The 20,258-nt window shown below is 37.4% G+C and overlaps 1 protein-coding gene across 2 annotated transcripts in view; it reads right to left on the reverse strand.

Annotated features, from left to right (window-relative positions):
• Nucleotides 1-20,258, reverse strand: part of SLC23A2 (solute carrier family 23 member 2) — a 339,540-nt gene that overhangs the window by 123,570 nt on the left and 195,712 nt on the right. The gene's annotated exons all lie outside the window — the stretch shown is intronic.

A 20,258-nucleotide genomic window follows, 5' to 3' on the forward strand; every position in this document is an offset into this window, starting at 1 on the left:
TCTGCGAAAACACAAACATCTCTCCATAAATTGAAGATCTGAAATTCTAAGTATACCAATAAGGAGCAATAAGCAGTTCTCCTGTAATCCTGGGTGGAAAACTTTCAGAATCTGTAACAACAGGTCCACACAGACTGTCTGTAGTGATTGCCTCATGTCCTCTGTGGAATAAAGTGGGTAGAGATGTGTAGAGATAGTCACTATTACTCAACACTCAATGAGACAGGAAGTTGAGGGAGCACTTATCTGATGACTTATTTTCTTAATGAACTAAAAAGTGGAGGTCATGGTGGAGAAGAAGGAGGCCAAGGATGAGATATGGGAAAGGAATGAGTAAAATTACTGACAAAGGAAAAAAAAAAAGTCAAGGATCTAGCTGAGCCCAAAACTTATAAATACGTAAAGGAGAAAGTCACCTTGTTATCCAATTTCTCTCCAGCAGAGTGCAACTAACAAAAAAAGACAGAAAAATTAAACAAGTAGGACTGTGCCACTGACGAAAGTTGGCAAGTTATGGGGCCAATTCAGAGAATGAGAAAACCAAGGTGTTGGTGAGATGACAGTAACGAGACTCCCTGAAGTCCACAGCAGGTAAGAAGGGTTGGGAAGGCAAGAGGAAGCCAGAGAACACCGAAGTGCCCAAGGAACAAGGACTGCTGGAGGAGAATAAATGAGAGCTAGGAAGGACAGGATGTGTGCAGAGGGGAGATTCTCCAAGCTCAAGGTTCCCAAAGTATCATCTGGGAGATAACAAGGCCCAAGAAAGCTGAAGTGAAATGGATGTAAAACTCCCTGGAAAAGATAATGTAAAGGGAGAGTGAGGTTTGAAGGCTGGATAAGCCAACAACTTAGAGACGATGTTAGAAGACACAGTGGAAAGAAACATAGCAAGCCAGGAGCCAACATCCAAGGCACATAAATGGCCAAGAAGTTGGTAGATGATGGCACAAAGTAAAGAGAGGATGGTATCACAGACTGATGTGAACTTCAAAACTGATAGGCATCAAGGCTGGAGAACACAGCCTGCTATTCTCACTACCTGGAATGCTATAACATCTGGAGAATTCCTATTCATACTTCAGATCTCTGTTTAAATGATCAATTCCTCAGCAAATTCCTTCCAGACCCCTCAAAATCCAAGTCAAACTGTTCACCTTCCTTCACTGTTCCCTCCAAAGCAATGACGCAATTCATGCCAAGTATCCTTCTTTATCCAAATTTATGCTCTTTTTGAGTTCATGCAGTGAGGAATCCACATTTTCCTGAATCTATCTGGTTCCTAAGTTTGGACTAGCAAAATAAAAGATTTCAGAAGGGTATACCCCAAAATTTATCCAGAGCCACCAGGTCAGGAAGGCAGGTTCTCTGATGAATTGGATTTAGGACACCTTAGCCACACACACTTAAAAGCAGTCCACTTGGTTGTAAGAATTCCTAACACATCAAGATTCCTTTTTAATTTTAATGTGATTCTCACTATATTGCTGATGGGAATATAATCATGTGTAAGCTTTCTTCTGAAAAATGTGAGAAATCCAAAAGATCATAAATAAAATGTATTACTTATAATTCACTCAGCAAATCATAAAATTACTAAATAATTTTTAACGTCCCTTAAGCAGGAAAGCACTTTGGATATACTGCTAGTGGGAGTAATTACTGGCTTTAACATTTCTAGATGGCCATTTAACAACATTAATCAAAAGCTCTAAAAATACACCTAACCTTTGACCCAACAATCCTATTCTTAAAGAATTTATCATAACAAAATAATTAAAATAGGCTCAAATTTTTCAAAGTGAGAATGTTCACTAAATAGTGCTTAGAATAATCCAAAACTGGAAGGTAAATTATTAATGTCTAAAAATAGAAAACTGGTTGGTTAAATCGTGGGTTAATTCTTATAATAATATATTATGGGGATTAAAAAATTGGTAATAACATTTCACTGACATGGAAATGTGTTGACTGTGTCACTGAGTAGAGGAAAAGGCAGGTTACAAAACATACATGACAATCCTATTAAAGTTGTAGCCACACACACTTAAGCACGCACACGCACGCACACACGCACGCGCGTGCACACACACACACGGAAAAACAGATTCTCCAGATGACAGGATTAAAACTGATTTTTTTCCTCTTATTTTTCTAGAATGTATATGTATCACTTTCAAATTTTTTAAACCTTAAATCACTGCATAAGGTCAATACTGAAATAAATATGAAGGCAACACAAACTAGAAAAAAGAAGCTAAGGCACTCAAAACCAGTGCTGAAGAAACACACCCAACTGATGTAGTCAATGTGCTCGCTCCCCAAACAGCAGCTGACAGATGGGTCTCCCTGTAACGAAATGCCTAAGTTCCTCATTTCTGTGATTTGCTGAGAGCACCTGAGTAACTAAGGGAACCAAAGGTGTGGTTAAGAAGGTAGGCGTTCTTAATGTGCTGCAAACCTACCGGGTTCAGGGGTTCCTGATTTTCCTGTATTTCCTCATATCCTTTTATTCTCTGATTTCAACTCTTCCAAAGCCCATTTTTATCTAACAATAGTACTGTACTTCTTACTTAAGAAAAATTACATATATATATAAATTTTAAATGCTATGTTAAGAATTTTTTTTCTACTTCTCAAGCGAGGGAATAAATGGATTAACATCTAGAAATACTGCCTATCAATCGATCTAATTGTGAAATTGGTTCAGAAACAATTTTCAGGCAATGGGAAACCTCTCCATTTAACAGGAAAAAAATGAGAAAGGGGTGATAGAAACATCACTCAACTATGAGTATATTTTATTAGGCAGTCCTTAAATTGAAGTGTCTTACATTATGAAATACCCCAGAATCCAAAAGCTTACAACTTGACAACTCAGTAGATAAAGCAATGTGGTCTTGAGCTGTGCCACCCAATGTCACCAGCCCCATATGACTACTGAGCACTTGAAATGTGGTCAGTCCAACTGAGATATGTAAAATACACACCAGACTTCAAAGAGTTACCATGAAAAAAAAAGTAAAATCTCATTAATTTTTATATTGATTACATGAATAATGTTGTTTATACATTAGGTTATAAAATGTATTACTAAAATAAATTTTACCTGTTTTTAACTTTATTCACCATAGCTACTAGAAAATTACATATGTGACTCCCACTGTAATTGTATTGGACAGCACCAGTCTAAGAAAATGGATATCAGGAAAAAAAATGTTATTTCATAGTAGATAACCATGGTAATCAGACTCCATTCAAAGAGTGTGTTCTGACACCTTTTTACAAATACACATATACACAACAGAGGCATGGCCATGTATCTTAGTCCAAATATCAAAGCAAACCCTATATCATATCCTACGTAATCAACTTTGCAGCCTGCACTATGATGGAGGTGAACAAGTGCCATAACCTAATTTCTCACTCACAGCACTGGGAGGAGGGAGGGAGTCAGATGTGAAAAAGGCCAAAGCAGAAATCCACGTGGTAACAAGCACAAGCTGAAAGGCCAAAAGGGGAGTCAGAGGCTCTTTTTGAGAAGCTCAGAACCAGCATAAGAAATCTAAATGAAACACAGGGTCCATCCAAGGGTAAACACTACTCAAATCCAAAAGGGCCTTATAATTACTAAATTGCAGGTTCTGGTTTTACATGGCAAACCTAAAACAAAATACCTGTATTTAAAACAAATTATCATCAGAGGGAATGGGACAAATTTATTGATGAGGTTTTTCCATACCAAACAGAAAGTCAGCAAACAACTTAGACAATTTATAGACAGTTGGTCTTAATCCAACACTAACATGTTGATTTTAAAATATATCCAACTGAAAAGGCCAGAGTTGTTCTAATATGCTTCGAATCTCTTTATATAACCATTACAATCTTCCTTCCTTACCTTCTTATGCAAGCTCTGTAATCATCATCAGTGTTTATATAGTTTTGCAAAACTACTCAATTTCTCTGGTAAATATTTCTCTTGTTGCTACTGATCAAACTATAAACAACACAGCATTTTCATATAACATGTTTAGTAACGAGAAAGTAGGACACTGACGTCAACGGCATGAAGAATCTGTAAACCAAAAACACCAGAACTACCAGACACAGTGAGGCCTCTCAGAAATCAGCCTCCAACAAAATAGAAATTTCCCTTCCCTGCTCAGTTTTTGATCCAGTTTATATCTAAGTCCCTCCATATCTGTGGCAGTTCAATCAACTTCTAAAATGAGCCTGAATCAGCACCCAGTCTGTAGGCTCCATGTATTGGGCAGAGCTGTTGCTCTCAGCTATGAACGCCCAGGCAGTGAACTCTCACCTGTATGCTCTTTTTTTGTTGTTTAATATTTATTTACTTATTTATTTGGCTGAGCAGGGTCTTAGTAGCAGCACACAGGATCTTTGTTGTCATGTGTGGCCTCTTCGTTGTCGCGTGTGGGCTCTTTTAGTTGCGGCATACGGGTTCTTGTTGCAGCATAAGGGATCTAGTTCCCTGACCACGGATCAAACTCAGGCCCCCTGCACTGGGAGCGCGGAGTCTTATCCACTGGACCACCAGGGAAGTGCCTATATGCTCCTGTTAACAATGATGAAAGGTACTATCAAGGCTTCTCTTTTTCCCAGTTTAGTAAGAGGTCAATATTTTAGCATCTGTACTGACAGTCTCAAAGAAAATGGAATAAACCAACTGTTTGGCTAGCTTCCTGAACTGCCACAACTGTCTAAGCACTGAAATGGAAATGGGAGTACATGTGAAGCAATATACCTAGACAGACTGGAACAACTAGTGAACTAAAGAAACACTGCCTAATTATCAAACAGTGCATGAGAGCTCAGAAAAGCAGGAATTCAACAGGGCTTGAAACTGTCAGAAATGACTTTTGGGAACTGGGACTTGGCACCAGCCTTGAAAGATGGAGAGTCCTGAGCAGGAGGCCACCATGGGGTCAGTCCAGAGGTAGGCATGAAAACAGGCTAACCAGGGCACACTAGATGGAGGAAGAAAACGCCTCACAGGATCTTCGGAGTCTCCAAAGTCCAATGTGAATGCAACACAGCTTTATGACACATGAGCTTCTGGACAGATGATAAGAGTTAGCAAGAGTCCACCGCTGGATACTCAAGATAAGAGATCAAGAAGCTACTGCGTTAATCCAACTATACGGATCTTGGCAAGTGGGACGATGGAAACAACAAGGGATGGATAGTGGGAGTGATTTCTAAAAAAAAGAAAAATCTAAGACTTGGTGTCAAAGATGACCTCTGGGAGAACAAGAATGTTCCCCCTTCAGAAATAAGTAAATGGATTTGACAGGCAAGTAATGAATGAAGTTTGGACGTGTTGAATTTGAGCTGGTGGTGGCATGTACATCTGACAAGTGTCCAACAAAGACCACCAGAAATTGAGAGAAGCTCTATGAAAGAACAGAGCAGAGAAAGAGATTTGTGAATTGAAATAGAAAAATGGTAACTGAAACTCTGGGATTGGGAGACCATTTATTTTGCAGATATCCCCAAACACAGCTGCCTTCCCCTCACCTCCCTTATCTTTAGCAATTATTACTTTTAAGAATGCAAAACATATAATTTAATGATGATGGCTTAAGGAAAAAAAACTACACACAGGAAACAAAAGGAATGAAAGAAATACACAAAAATATTCACAGTGATGTCATTAAGTAGAGGATTCAAGGATATTTTCTTCTTCCTAATTTTTGTAATTTCCCAAGTTTTATTTATTTTTTAAAATAGCAAGCATAGCTTCTATTAGAAAATAAAAAATATGTTTTAAAAAGGCATGATTCCCTCTAAGCATTTTTGAAAGTTCTTATAACTGTACACCTAGTGAATTTATTTCACTGTATGTAAATTAAAATTAAATAGACAAAAATACCATTGATGTAGTGTTTGACATTCACCATACTGAATAAATTTCGTCTTGACAAGACAAAATGAGAGAATGTTTATCAGTAGGAATATAAATTCTTGCAGCTTCTCAATCTTCAATTTGCCAGTATCTATCAAAATTTTAAAAACTGGAAAATCTTATCACTGTGCCCAACAATTTTATGGCTAGAAATTTACTTATGGGTAGTCTCTCCAAAGTATGTACAAGAAATTTCACATTATTATTTATAATAGCAAAAATTTTTAAATAACCAAAACGCCCATCAAGCTTTAGGATGAGGGAGATGGTAGAAGGAAAGGAGAGAAAAAAAGTAATGTTCCTTAGTAATGTATTTGTGCTTAGTCTCACTACTTAAACTGCTGAATACCTGAATAAAAGCGAGGGAACAGGTCTTCAATTTCTTTACCCCCAGGCTTCACACCTGTGACCCTGACCAAGAACCCCAACAGCAACAGGCACTCAAATGTTAGTGGATTAAAAAAAAGTCAAAAGCATGTAAATGAAAATGAAAATATTTACCTCCTACCTTGTAATTAGTATAAGTGGCAAGACCGTGCCTGTTTGTTTTCTAGTTTAAGCTACTTATGTGGAATTTGGCCTTTATTAAAGAAGTATTACCTTATCATTAGCATTAACCTAATAATTATTCCCAGGATTGCATTTAGACCTTTGCTGACATGTGCAAAGGGCAAAGTCAAGCACAAAAGGACCGTCAGTACAACTCTCACAAAATGCAGAACAAGAAAGATCGTGTTTCAGATGCAGACCTGTCCTTATGCTTTCCATTACAAGCTGCTGAGCTACATTTCCTTGTGCTGCCAAAGCCCAAGCTCAAAACAGCATGTGGAGTCCCGGTTAGTGGAGTTAAGACCTAGCCAGAGAAAAACAAATGGTAAATCAAAATAAAAAGTAATAATAAACCTGGCAGGAGGTTTATGCAGTCTACTTTTCAATGGGCCATGCTCAATCCTAGAACTCGCTCTATTACTTCTTCCCTCTAAAGGAATATCTCCAAGGCCCTAATGCATCCCTAGGTAGGATTACAAATTTTTCAGTCCCTTAAAAATTAACTCTCCATTTGCACAAAATATTTTGAAAGACAGTATTTTAGAGCACCAGAAGAAGTAAATTTTGTTACCCAGTGGGCTTTCTTGATAATTGTTTTAACTCCATATTCCCTAGCACAGGGCCTCAAATTTTAAAAACTTTTAAAAGATTTTAGTTCTCACTATGTGCCAGGCATTGTACTATATATCCTATGTGTGAAATTCCATCTTCACAACAACCCTTGGGAAAAACTGGGCCCACACTTTATAAGTAAGAAAACCCAGAAGGGGTGAGGCCTCCTGGTCAAGGTCCTGGAGCTTATAGGAGACGTGACAAGACAGGGGACCAGAGCCCATCAGGACTGTGACAGCAGAACCCTCACCTTTCATTATGACTCTACATTGCCTTCAATGCCACCACTAGAATAAACTGCAGGTACTGTATTTGTGGGAAAACAGAAGACTTAATTACTCAAAAATCACTTTCTTTTAAAGCCTCTTAAAAATGTATCAATACGTTGGGGGGCGGGGTGTGCTTCCAAAAAAGCTGGGTCACGTTCTGTTTTTTTAAGCTTGGTAGACAGATATTCATCTTACTGTTTATTAAATGAACGTGTTTTATACATGCTTGTACCTATGCATGCATTTCACAATAAAAACCCAGAGCCTGACTCAGGCAGCGTCTCTGGAATAGTCAATGCAACACCAGTTATGAGCCTGACCCTCCATTATAAAGAAAAACGTATGAGATGACTATAGTTTAGCCAGACACCAACAAGTTCTTCACTGGAAAATATTTAGGCTGTGAATCTTTCAACTTCACTGTTTGTTCTAGGGCAACTTAGCATTGCCATTCACAGATGACTCTAGGTAAATAAGCACACAAATGCCATCAGAGTTATACCCGTTCCAGGCTTCAACGAGTGTCCAGTGATCCTGTATTTTTTTTTTAATTTCAGAAACTAAACATTGGTCTTTTGCTGTTTGGGACAAAAAATACTAGTCATTTTAAATGATTAGAATATGAATAGAGAAATTATGGTTTTTTCCTGCCAAAAAAAAAACGGGGGGGTAATTTACTTCCCAAAATAAAATCTTCATAACCATAAATCAATTTTAAGTTATGTTTATTAAAAATTTACAGAGTCAAAAGGGAGGTATCCATCAGTGAAGATTAGTCAAGAAGAGGAATAGTGGGAAGAACATGGAAAAAAGTAACAAGAAAAGCGTTAAAAGAATATCTTTTTTTAGTGAAACAAATTATATACTTTGTACTTTGAAAAATGCAAGTTGCACAACATGTATAGTATAATCTGACTTTTATTAAAAGTATAATTACATAGAACATACTTGTGGACACAGGAATGGGTTGGGATGGCTAAACATCAAGCTGCCTTGAGTGTAGGGGGCATAAGAGTCTGTATGACTTTCAAAATTTGCTTTATCCAATTCTGACAAGTTAGAATTATTTTCCAACATGCATATGCTTCTTTTATAAATCATTTAAAAAGCTAAAAAATATTGTTTTAAAAAAAGGTTCCATGATGGCAAAGTTGCAATTAACAAAATATCATTTAGACAAATCACAGAAAAATTCTGAAAGTGAAAGTACTATGACTCTATGAATACTTATTTTTGGAAAGTATTTTTTTAAGCTGATTGGTAAGATGAGTGTTTGGAAGAACTCACTTTCTACGCTACTGAACAACTATCAGAGACCAAAACACAGAATTGGGTCAGAGGTTCTATCAGTAATATTGGGGAAATGCAAACATATTTTTAAGAAAGGAATCTTGAGAAAGGAATTAAGCAGGAGGAGCCGCTCAACAAAAACAAGACTGAGTTATCAAGTGAGCATCCTTGAACTTCTGTCAAGGGGCCCTGTAACACCCCTCCCCTTCGTAGGCTCCACTGTACTCTGGAAACATGAAAACCTGCCCTTTGCACACAAGGCTACCCAGCTGACATCATAGCCCAGGCCCTTGAGAGCATTTCAGAGGAGACGTCACGTGGAGGGAGAACAATGACGTGCCACCCGACTTTCCCCCAACAAAGGCCACTCCCCACTCACAGGAAACTGTTCACAGTGCTTCTCTTCTTCTTTTTTTTTTTTAAATAAGTTAATTAATTAATTTATTTTTTGGCTGCATTGGGTCTTCGTTGCTGCAAGTGGCCTTTCTCTAGTTGCGGTGAGCGGGGGCTACTCTTCGTTGCAGTGCGCGGGCTTCTCATTACGGTGGCTTCTTTTGTTGCAGAGCACGGGCTCTAGGCACATGGGCTTCAGTAGCTGTGGAACGTGGGCTCAGTAGTTGTGGCTCACAGGCTCTAGAGCGCAGGCTCAGTAGTTGTGGCGCACAGGCTTAGCTGCTCCACGGCATGTGGGATCTTCCCAGACCAGGGCTCGAACCCGTGTCCCCTGCATTGGCAGGCAGATTCTTAACCACTGAGCCACCAGGGAAGTCCTCTCTTGTTTCTTAATTGGGGTGTGCAAAAGTGCTACATGCTGGGGTTGCCAGACTTTGATTTCCTAGAGGAAAAAAAAGTCACCAAAAAAATGTGGTAGGAATAATACAGAATTGTCATTTTTGCATTTTACCATTTCCTTAAAAAGGGATATTAACACTTCAGAAGCAGGAAAGAGATAACCCCAGGGCCAATACCATTCACAAGTCAGAAACTATGAGCAGCCAAATCATTTTATCAATTCAGTAGATGCCAAACAGGCTGACAAAACACCTACTCCTGATTTAACAAACAAAAACAAAAGCTCTTCAATTAAAATTATAACGATACTTGCTGAATATAACAAAAAATATCTTCTGAAAACAAGGGCAAACACAAAAATACTATATACTCTTCATTTAGTTTGTATATTTTAAAGGACTTATAAAAGAAGCACATGTGTATGTACCTGAAAATCTAGATGAAATGAGCAATTTTTTTAGGAAAACTGTTTTTTGAAATCCTGAATAAGTAACAATAAACAAATAGAGAAAAGTACGAAAGCAAAGAATTATTCACAAGAAAGGTGCCAGGGACTTCCCTGGTGGCGCAGTGGTTGGGAATCCACCTGTCAATTTAGGGGACACGGGTTCAAGCCCTGGTCCAGGAAGATCCGGAGCAACTAAGACCGTGTGCCACAACTACTGGGCCTGCACTCTAGAGCCCGCGTGCCACAACTACTGAGCCCGCATGCCACAACTACTGCAGCCCGCGTGCCTAAAGCCTGTGCTCGGCAACAAAGAGAAGCCACCGCAATGAGAAGCCCACACACCACTACAAAGAGTAGCCCCCGCTTGCCGCAACTAGAGAAAGCCCGCACACAGCAATGAAGACCCAACGCAGCCGATAAATAAATAAATAAATTTATTTTTAAAAAGAATAAAGAAAGGTGCCAGACTCAGACAAATTCACAGGCCAGTTATTTCCTAATCTTCCTGGTAAGAAATGGGAAATTGGTAACCTTCCCAATTTCTTCTGGAAAAACTGACAAGCTAACAAAGAAAGCACAAGAGAAGAAAACTGTATGTTAACCTCACTTGCCATTCCTAGATTTTTTTTTTAACTTTTGCAAATATGACATGCAAAGAATGACATCTGGTTTTAATCCTGATTTCTTTGATCCCTATGTCTACAGTTCTCTTATGAACTGTAAGTGACTTTTGCCCATTTTTTTCAATAGGTTTGTTTTTTTTCTTGTTCATCTGTAAGAGCTCCTTATAAATTAAGCACATTAACTCTTTGTTGGGTTGCAAAATTATCCCCAGAAAGAGCAAAAGACTGCTTTTTCCATTTTGTTTGTACCACCTGAAATGAAGGATTTTTTAAATTAATTTCTCTTAAGTCAAATCTAGTATCTTTTTGCAATTTCTTCTATCACTTTCATGCTTAGAAAGTCCCTCTCCATTCCAAGATCAGAGAAACAGTCACCATTATTTTCAGCCAGATGTTTTTGCTCAAAATCATTTTAATATATGTAACATCCATCTCGAAAAAATTCATATTTAATAAAATCACTGTTCAAGAAAATAACTAGATGAGTATAATTATATTAACTTTAGTTGTAGAACAAGTCTAAGTAAATTATGACAGTAAAGTACTTTATGATAAAATACTACAAAGCCATTCTATAGTACACTATCTGATGACATGGGGAAATAGTCATGAACTGCTACTAAGTGGGGGGAAAAAAGGCAGAATACCATTTTTATATAAAAACTACACTTATTTGAAAAGCCAGGCAGTATAGACACTTACCTAAACATTAACAGTGATCCTCCCTGGGTGTCAGATTCCAAGTGGTGTCATTTCTTTATGTTTTTTTGTTTTATACATTACTTATGAATTTGTATTATATTTGTGATTAGAAAAAAAGTTTAAAATTCATAAATACATATGCAAAAAGAGTCACTAAAAATTTTTGCCCACATGCTTAAGTTGCAACTGTCTTTCAAAAAAAATAAGATGCCTTTCCTTCACTTATTTAATCCCATATTACAAATGGGATAATAAAAACTTAGTTCAAGAAAAATGGGGGTCTTGCCAATCTACCTAATTACCTAAATCAGGCAGTAATGCCTGATTTATATTCTTGGCAAAATGACCAAGTTAATATCACAAGCCAATGGCAAAGATCAGTGGTGATAGTAACTCAAACTCAGCTAACACAAATGGTTCCATTTTCCCTAGTAGACTGTGCCTCAGTGTATGAATGAGCACTGCCCAGCTCAATCAAGCTGAAAAGCCTGTTTTATGTACACTAACCCAAAACCTCCTTGGATGCAACTAGAGATTATCATACTAAGTGAAGTAAGTCAGAAAGAGAAAGACAAATACCATATGATATCAGTTACATGTGGAATCTAAAATATGGCACAAATGAACCTACCTACAAAACAGAAACAGACTCACAGACATAGAGATCAGACTTGCGGTTGTCAAGGGGGAGGGGGAGAGGGAGAGGGAAAGATTGGGAATTTGGGGTTGGTAGATGCAAACTATTACATTTAGAACGGATAATCAACAAGGTTCCCTGTATGGCACAGAGAACTATATCCAATCTCCTGGGATAAACCATAGTGGAAAATAATATATAAAAAAAGAATGTCTATATGTGTAAAACTGAGTTACTTTGCTATACAGCAGAGATTGGCACAACACTGTAAATCAACTATACCTCAATTAAAAAAAAAAACTCTAAAACCTTTCCAAAATGTCTAGGAGTGATCACAATTAGATACTGACCAGATTAAAATACCAGGAGTCAAAATTTTGAACTCAAAACTAGTGAAGACCTGGAGATGGTCATGCCAGAGTCCCAGACAGGCTGCTTCTCCCAAACTGTGCCCCAGTGCCTGACCCAGCACTCTGCCCAAAGACGGTGCTCAACAAAGGAGGGTGGGAGAAGGAACACAAAGGGTTTAGAAATCCTGCAGCAGAAACTCACACCCAGTAGAGGCAGCAGGATAACCAGAACCCAGACCAGACTCATTTCTCCTGAGAAGCTATGGAGAGGAAAACAGTGCCAGGATGGCAGAGGGCTCTTAGTGCCTACTCCATGCCTCTGCTACACTAAGTTCCCGGCCCACAACCTCGAGGAGTTAGCCCTAAAATGTAGTTAGGATGAGTGTTTCTAGAGACCTGGAATACAAGGGGAAGCCCATTTTTTGAAAAAAGCCTAAAGGATATCATCAGAGTCACATAAGGCTATTATCAAAGTATGATGCAGAAGTCTCAAATTCTATTTTTTAATAGTACTGGAGCAAAAGTAAGGAATTAAGGCACAAGAGCTCCATCAACTCAAAATAGACATATGTGCCCAAAGGGTCAAGCACTAAACACCAAAAGTACCGAAATTTAAAACTTGAGTGGAAAGTTTATAAATGACACCTAGCCTCACTTTCTGGCTGCTTAGAATAAGAGCACCCAACTTTCAGACCATACCACTTAAAGTTCCCATTTACTGGGACCAAGATGTTGAAAACTCTTCAAGTTCAAATTTTATTTTTTAATTCAGCTGATTATCCCAAGCATATTTTAACAGACAAGCAAACTTGAAATCTAAAAAATATTTTAAACAAAATCATGTTCTGATTATTCATCTTTAAGAAAAATATTTCCTTTGAAAAAAGATTAGATTTTTATTTTGAAAACTAAACCCCAAGAAAAATGAACTACAAATAAAAAATGTATGTCTTGAATACATCATAAAATAAAATTATAAGGCAAAATGGGCAAAATATCTGTAACATTTTTTAAAGTGCTAATATCCTGGATATAAAAAGAACTGCTGGGCTTCCCTGGTGGTGCAGTGGTTAAGAATCCGCCTGCCAATGCAGGGGACACGGGTTGGAGCCCTGGTCCAGGAAGATCCCACATGCCGCGGAGCAACTAAGCTCGTGTGCCACAGCTACTGAGCCTGCACTCTAGAGCTCATGAGCCACAACGACTAAGCCCACGAGCCACAACTACTGAAGTCCATGTGCCTAGAGCCCGTGCTCCTCAACAAGAGAAGCCACCGCAATGAGAAGCCTGCACACCGCAACAAAGAGTAGCCCCCACTCGCTGCAACTAGAGAACGCCCGCACGCAGCAACAAAGACCCAACACAGCCAAAAATAAAGTAAATAAATTTTTTAAAAAAAGAGAACTGCTATAAATCACCAGGAAAAAGATGAACACAAGACTAGAAAAATTGGTGAAAGAAATGAGTAAGCCAAACAAAATACAAATGGCAAAAAAACCTCATTAAAAAGTGTTCAAACTCACTAGTTATCAAAGAAAAGCAAAAGAAACATGGTTCTATCCTTCACCCAAATTGTTAAAAAAAATTTTTTTAAGTTTAAATAATAACAGTAATTCCCTAACCTGGATGCAGAAGTATCTGGCATATATGTTACCTATGTATCAAAGCCTTAAAAATGCAAATGATATCCCCTCCAAAAATGTAGTCTGAAGAAAAAAAAATCAGAAAGATGCATATAGATTTCTGTACAAGGCTGTTCACCACTGTATTATGTTCACCACAGCAAAAAAAAAAAAAGAAAAAAAAAAGGCCCTGTATGATCTCTATTTTGAAACACACACAAATAAACATACATGTATGCATGCATATATACACACATTTTACTTTCAAATAAATCAGAAAAAAAAGGATCATCAATGAGTAAACGAAACTATTTTGTGTATGAGTTTTCACCACAATCCTAATATTCCTTAATATCTCTAAGACAGGATACCAGTCCCACTTCCAGATCTTTTTCCAGTAATTCTTATCTTAATTCTGACCAATTGCTACATATACTTTAAGAGTGATTCTAACCAACAGCTTCTGTGTTCTCCATATCATAATCCCTAAAATCACTGTGAATTTCCTGCATATTCTTCGCAGATCACCCCATTTCCTAGAGCGAAAAGAAAATGAACACTAAAATTCCTGAGAAATAACAGACACTCTCCAGGGACTCCACTCTATCCTTGCTCTCTGTACAGACTAGGGACAACTACACATACCCGGGAGGAAGTCAAAAGCAAAATCATTTCTTGGGAGAATAACATCAGTGATTATATTAAATTAAGAGAAAGTGCATAGACCTCTCTAATACATTCTTCACCAAAGTGATCTAATGCTCCACACGAGGATCTCACAGTATGTTTAGTCAACTATTCAAAGTCTTTAAAAGCGGTAAATATCTGCATTTTAGTTCATTTATAGCAAGGGTTCTCAAAACCCGGCTGCACACCAGAATCACCTGCGAGATTTTTTAAAACCTCTATGCTTATGCTGTATTCTGATCAACTGCACCCTAGTTGATTCCAATTTGCTGTCAAGGTTAAGGACCACTGACTTGAAGCATGTTTTTCAAACATCGGATAATGACTCACCAGAGTAGAGAAATCAATGCAGCGGGCTGGGGCCAGCAACTTTTAATTAAAAAATAAATAAAAGAATGGAACAGACTAGAAGAAAATATCAGAATGTATTGCTCCTAGTGCAGATACATATATTCTCAAGAAATTTTTCAATTAAAAATATATAATTCTTGCTAACACATATACATGGAATCTAAAAAAAAAAAAATGTTCATGAAAAACCTAGGGGCAAGAGGGGAATGAAGATGCAGACCTACTAGAGAATGGACCTGAGGATATGGGGAGGGGGAAGTGTAAGCTGGGACAAAGTGAGAGAGTGGCACAGACATATATACACTACCAAATGTAAAGTACACAGCTAGTGGGAACCAGCCGCATAGCACAGGGAGATCAGCTCAGTGCTTTGTGACCACCTAGAGGGGTGGGATAGGGAGGCTGGGAGGGAGGGAGATGCAAGAGGGAAGAGATATGGGGATATATGTATACGTATAACTGATTCACTTTGTTATAAAGCAGAAACTAACACACCATTGTAAAGCAATTATACTCCAATAAAGATGTTAAAAAATATATATATAATTCTTGACAATACTACCCAGATTGATCTACAGATTCAGTGTAATCACTATCAAAAATTCCATCTGCTTTTTTGGCAAAAATTTGGCAAACTGATCCTAAAATTCAAATGGAAATGCAAAGGACATAGAATAGTCAAAACAATCTTGAAAAAAAACAAAATGGAGGACTCACGCTTTCCAATTTCAAAACTTAATACAAAGCTGTGGTAATTAAGACAGTATAGTACCAGTATACAGATAAACATATAAATCAACAGAATAAAATTGAGAATTCAGAAATAAATCTTAACATTTGTCAGGTGATTTTTGACAAGGGTGCCAGGACAATTCAATGGGGGAAAGAATAGCCTTTTCAAAAAATGTTGCTGAGATGACTGGAAATCCACACATAAAGGAATGAAGTTGGACCCCTACCTCACGCCATATACAAACAGGATCAAAGACCCAAATCTATGAGATAAACTATAAAACTCTTCAAAGAAAACACAGGGGTAAATCTTCTTAGATATGACAACAAAAGTATAAGCAACAAAAAAAGAGAAATGGGACTTTAACAAAATTAAAAACCATAAGTTTTTAATTAAAATTTCAGAAAGTTTAATTTAAAACTCGAAGTTTCAAAGGACACCAGCAAGAAAGTAAACACAACACATAAAATGGTAGAAGTTATTTGTAAAGTATATATCAGATAAGGGACTCATATGTCAAATATATTAAGAAACCTTACAACTCAACAATAAAAAGACAATCCAATTTAAAAATGGGCAAAGGATTTGATAGACATTTCTCTAAAGAAGACATACAATGGGCCAACAAGCACATGAAAAGATGCTCCACACCATTAGGAAAATGCAAATAAAAACCACAAGACACACTTCACACCCACTGAGATGGCTATACTCAAAGACAGACAATAATGCATGTGGAGAAACTGGAACCATCATAAATTGCTGATGCACCCACTCTGCAAAAGTTTGGCAGTTCCTCAAAATTTTAAACACAGAATTACTATATAATCCAGTAATTCCACTCCTTGATATTTACCAAAGAAAATTAAAAACATGATCACACAAAAACATGTACATGAATGTATATGCATGTACACAGCAGCATTATTCATAATAGCTGAAATCTAGAAACATCCCAAATGTCCATCAACTCATTAATGGATAAACAAAATGTGGCACTGATTCTTGCAACAAGGTGGATGAACCATAAAAGCATTATGCTAAGTAAAAAGCCAATCACAAAAGACCACATATTGCATGATTCCATTTATATGAAATGTCCAGATAAGGCAAATTCACAGAAATAGAGTACAGATTAGTGGTTGCCAAGGCCTGGTAGGGGGAGGGAAGAAAGGGGAATGACTGCTAATAGGTATGGTTTCTCTTTGGGGTGAAAAAAAATGTTCTGAAATTAGATAGTGGTGATGGTTACACAAATCTAAAAACAACTGAAGCGTACCTTTCAAAGGGTAGACTTTATGGTGTGTGAATTATATCTCAATAATGCTTTTTTTTAAGGCTAGCCGGTCAAGTGCCCCTTCCCTGTCATTCCCACAGAACCTCATATGGTTCCTTTACCATACAATAAAAAGGTTATTTATTCGTAGTAACTCAAAGGCCTTACTTCTGAGCCTTATATTTCATGACCAGATCACAAAATCGCTTTGGGTGACACACTAATTTTTTTAGTTAGTGAAATAGAAATAGAAAATATCAGAATACACAGCATATAATGTTTTTGTGACACTTGTTTTTGAGATACACACACACAGACACACAGACATATATATGTTGATGAAAAATGAGTCAGTCAAAACAAAGTCTAGAAAATATATTGTAGAAGTTGACTGACACCTATTCAAGAAACAAAACAAAGGACTTCCTTAGCGGTCCAGCGGTTAAGACTGCGCTTCAAATGCAGGCGGGCTCAGGTTCGATGCCTGATCGGCGAACAAGGATCCCACAAGCCGCTTAGTGTGCCGACCCCCCCCCCAAAAAAAGAAACAAAACAATAAGTACAAGATCTCAGAGTCAAAAACAAATTGAAAGAAAATTGAAACCACTTTGGAGCATCACCCTAGGCAATGAACTAAACATTAGAAAAAGTGAACTGGGGACTTCCCTGGTGGCACAATGGTTAAGAATCCACCTGCCAATGCAGGGGACATGGGTTCAAGGCCTTGTCCGGGAAGATCCCACATGCTGCGAAGCAACTAAGCCCGTGCGCCACAACTACTGAGCCTGCACTCTAGAGCCCAAGAGCCACAACTACCAAGCCCACGTGCCATAACTACTGAAGCCCATGCACTTAGAGCCCAGGCTCCGCAACAAGAGAAGCCACCACAATGAGAAGCCCACGCCCCACAACAAAGAGTAGCCCCCGCTCTCCACAACTAGAGAAAGCCTGCGCGCAGCAGCAAAGACCTAACGCAGCCAAAATATAAATTAATTTAAAAAAGAAAAAGTGAATTGGACCCCATGTCTGTTTTTATTGATCTAGTGAAGTAATAAAAGATTCCCTACCCCATTTACCTCCCAGGACTTCTGCGTGGGTTCAGAGGAGCCTCCTGCTCCTAGGATGTTCAGGATCCCTGCCAGAAATGCAGGGCCCCAACTTACACTGGGTGTCAAAAAGCAGGTACAAAAAGGAGAACAGAAAAGGGAAAAATCGATATTGCTAGTATATTGTTTATCTTCACAGGGATGAAAAAATAATGAGAAACAAGAACCCACAAAACTTCTCTGAGGGAGAGAACATTTTCAAAGACTGAGGGTCAGAATCCCTGACACAAAAGATGCAAACAGCACAGAATATCTGAACCTGAAGGAAAGATATAACTTGTATAATTCCTTCCAGCAAGAAATTTGAGGTCATCCTTAAATCAGCATGGAAACTGAATTTGGAGAATTACCACAAAAACAGGAACAGACTCTACAAAGAATTTTTTTTATGGTACATAAAATTCCAGGGTCAATGTCAAGGTGACAAACTTTGTTCATTCAAAACACTATGTATATTGTAATTTAGTGAAAAAGACATTGAAAATAGGACACTTTACTATCATTAAAGATTATATACAATAATGCAGTCCAATAAATATTGAAAATAAGAAGGACCACTACCACATTTAAACCTGTTCTGTAAGTACTCTGCAGTTTATATTAAGAAAAAGAGGTATTTAAGAAGAAAAAAAAACAACAAATGATGGTTTGCAGCTATTATGACTGCCTATCTAAGAAACTAAAGAGAATCAACTGAAAAGTAAGAATAACAGAGTTTGGTTAGGTAGTACACCAGCACCAGCTATTTCATTTTCCTTGTTGACACACAAAATGACTCTGTTTCCCAGCTCCCTTGCACCTAGGATAGGGCTAAGAGACTGTGGAAGAAAATACTACTAACTCCAAGCTTGACCCATAAAAAAAATCGTCCATACACAAAATTTGCCAAAGTCTGGCAAACTTAGAGGCCAGAGTTTGAAGTCAATTGTGTTATAAGATGGAAGGAGTCTAAATCCCCAACTCACCAGTTAGGGGAGAACCTGTGAGCAAGAAATAACTTTTTATTTTGTTAAGTGTACAGATTTTGGCTAGCATTAACTAAGCTGAACAACATTAGAGGTCAGTTAGAAGAGATATAGACTGCATGCAGTATACTTGCTTTATACCAATTAGGAAACAGTATATATGTAAGGGAGAAGGAGGAAAATCACCTTATTCTAAATAGCAAGCATTTTAAAATAAAGAGCAATCAGTAAGTGATCTGTAGACCATACATTAGGAAGAATCTAAAAAATGAGACCTATTAAAGATCTTTATGAATCAAAAGATTTGTTTATGGACAGAACAATTCAATATTATAAAGATGAGAAGTCTCCCCAAATTAACATACATTCAATGAAACTGCCCATTAAAAGTTATTTTGAAACCCTAAACTGAAACATACTGGGAAAAAAATTGAGCATAGGCACTATTACATAGTAAAGCCTACTATAAAGTGATTATTATGATGAAAACAGCAAGGTCATGGCTAAGGAATACACAGATAAATGGAATAACACATTAAGTCCCATGACAGATATAAGGATTCAGCATATTATTATGGTTAATAAGTTAATAAGAATGAATTAATGAATAAATGGTGTTGGAATTAATGTAGAGAAAAAAATCCTTACTTCATGCCATACTCTAACACAAATACTAATTATAGCTGAATATTAAAAAAAGAACTAAATATACATGCATATTTATAAAATCTTGGGCTAGAGAAGGCATGGGAAAGATAAACTGACAGATTTGAATTCAAAGCATAGAGCATATATTCGCAACTTATGACCAAAAAATGCAAATATTTTTAAATTTATTTTTTATTGAAGTATAGTTGATTTACAATGTTGTGTTAATTTCTGCTGTACAGCAAAGTGACTCAGTTATACACATATACACATTCTTTATATTCTTTTCCATTATGGTTTATCCCAGGATATTGAATATAGTTCCCTGTGCTATACAGTAGAACCTTGTTCTTTATCCATTCTACATGTAATAGTTTGCATTTACTAACCCCAAACTCCCACTCCATTCCTCCTCTACCCCCTCCTCCCCCGTTGGCAACCATAAGTCTGTTCTCTATGTCTATGAGACTGTTTCTGTCTCATAGATAAGTTCATTTGTGCCATATTTTAGATTCCACATATAAGTGATATCATATGATATTTGTCTTTCTCTTTCTGACTTACTTCACTTAGCATGATAATCTCTAGGTGCATCCATGTTGATGCAAATGGCATTATTTTGCTCTTTTTTATGGCTGAGTAGTATTCCATTATATATATATGTACCACATC

Source organism: Orcinus orca, chromosome 16, assembly GCF_937001465.1.
Source record: "Orcinus orca chromosome 16, mOrcOrc1.1, whole genome shotgun sequence".
In the NCBI taxonomy this organism is placed as follows: Eukaryota; Metazoa; Chordata; class Mammalia; order Artiodactyla; family Delphinidae; genus Orcinus; species Orcinus orca.